This window comes from Callospermophilus lateralis, unplaced genomic scaffold, assembly GCF_048772815.1.
Source record: "Callospermophilus lateralis isolate mCalLat2 unplaced genomic scaffold, mCalLat2.hap1 Scaffold_43, whole genome shotgun sequence".
Taxonomy (NCBI): Eukaryota; Metazoa; Chordata; class Mammalia; order Rodentia; family Sciuridae; genus Callospermophilus; species Callospermophilus lateralis.
Window position 1 is genome coordinate 1,603,152 of NW_027514380.1, and position 1,974 is coordinate 1,605,125.

Consider the following 1,974-nt stretch of genomic DNA (forward strand, 5'->3'; position numbering starts at 1 on the left):
CTCAGTAAAAACTACCTGAGATCAGGTTTTGGAAGGGCACAGCCAAGAGTAGGAGAGATTAAATGCTCAGTCATTGTAATCTCCTCTGCCACCTACAAGGTTGTGAACGGCTGAGCATTTTCCATTCCAGTATGTATTCACAGATATTCTTCTTCTTCTCTCTCTAATTGTGTATAACTTGGGGTGGTGGTAATGTCAAGGCATTGTTCTGGATGACAGTGGGAAGTGATCTTGTGTAGCACATGTTCATATGCACATTGAATTGATTTCAATATTTTCCCTTTGAAGTATTGAATCTCTGACCCTAACCCATACCCTACTAGACTCTGAGTACTAATCCTAACATATGCATAAAAGCAAACCTAAAATAAAGAAATGCAGGCAGTTCATAGGAGGAATTGTGTATTCTTTGATTTCCCTTTTTCTTTATCAAGGGTATGTGTTATAACACTAGTCACATTTTCATTCTAATACTTCTCCATGGATAGTCAAAATTAACAAATATATAACTTATGGATTCCCTTTCTCTGTAGGCTGGGTCAGAACATGTATTGTTATATACATATATATTGCCCTTCCTGCTATCACAGGTACATTCATGTGAGTACTCTGACTTTGGCAAATACAAATTTCAAGAACAGATCACTCCCCCCAAACCCCAGGGGAACTGAAAGTTCAACCAATGGTGAGCTCCATAGTTGAACAAGTTTATACATAACCCCATGTAGAGTCAAATGAATATTTTTGTGATCTTTGAATGATATATGTTCCATTAAGAATTTGGATTTGCATATCTATTGCTACTTTTACATGTATTTAATATATATATTTCTCTCTCTCTTTCTCTCTCTCATATATATATATATATATATATATATATATATATATATATATATATATATATATACATATATAACATTATATTATATTATTATATATATATTATCCATTGAAAGGAGTTTTCTCACTGATTATTGGTTCCTGAAAGAATCAAGACCCACAGTGCCACCTACTTCATCCTTGAATGATGTCTAGACCAATACAGTGAAATATTTGAAATTCTCATGACCAGGAAGCACTGGAGATCCATCGGATCTCCTGTTGCTCATCATGACTGAACCAGATAGTGCTTTTTTTGACTGGAATTCATGAAAATGGTGTAGAACAGAGATTCCATTGAGTTGGAGCCTGCTGGAAACTGGGCCTGGAGCAGTGGAGTGCAGGTGTATGATAAAACATCTAATGTAGAGCCATGTGGATCTGTCATTGGCTTTCAAATGACATGTGACTGATATGGGGCAGTCAGCAGACCCTTATATGTAAAGGTCTCTTGTTGTGGGGAGAGGATTTGGAGTGATAATCAGAATCAGATTGATACTCTAAGTGGGACAGATGTATGGGATAGTGCCGCAGTCTGGCTGGGCACAAAATCATGAGCCACTCACAGCTTTGTAGATTCAAACAGCAATTCTTTATTCCCGATCTTACACTGGCCCTCTACAAACACGTTCTGGGGAAATTCACGTTCTCTGCCCAAATCCACACCTCCACTGGGCTTCTGTCTCCCAAAAATACTGTCTGAATCCCGTGAGAACTCAAGGGGAACTCAGGCAGAAGGATACGCCCTATTCACAGCAGGTATAACCTTCCTAAAACGGGAACGCCCTAAACCCCTGGATTGTCCTAAACCGGGAACGTCCTAAACACGAATCCGCCCTGGTCCTTGAGCAAGGTCACCTTCCAGGAGTCCTTCCACTAAGGAACATGGGGGTAAGCTGGCAAGGAAATTGTCATACCTACTTGGCTAATGGCTCCCAGCAGCATAGCAGCCCAGTTGGTGTTTTCTCTTGCAAAACTTGACTCACCACATGTGACAGAACTCCCTCCATTGCTGTGTCCCAGTTTGTTGTAGGGACAAATGAATCAAGGCACTGAAGATAGTAGAAAACAGTTTTATTTGGCTGCAGCCAGGTT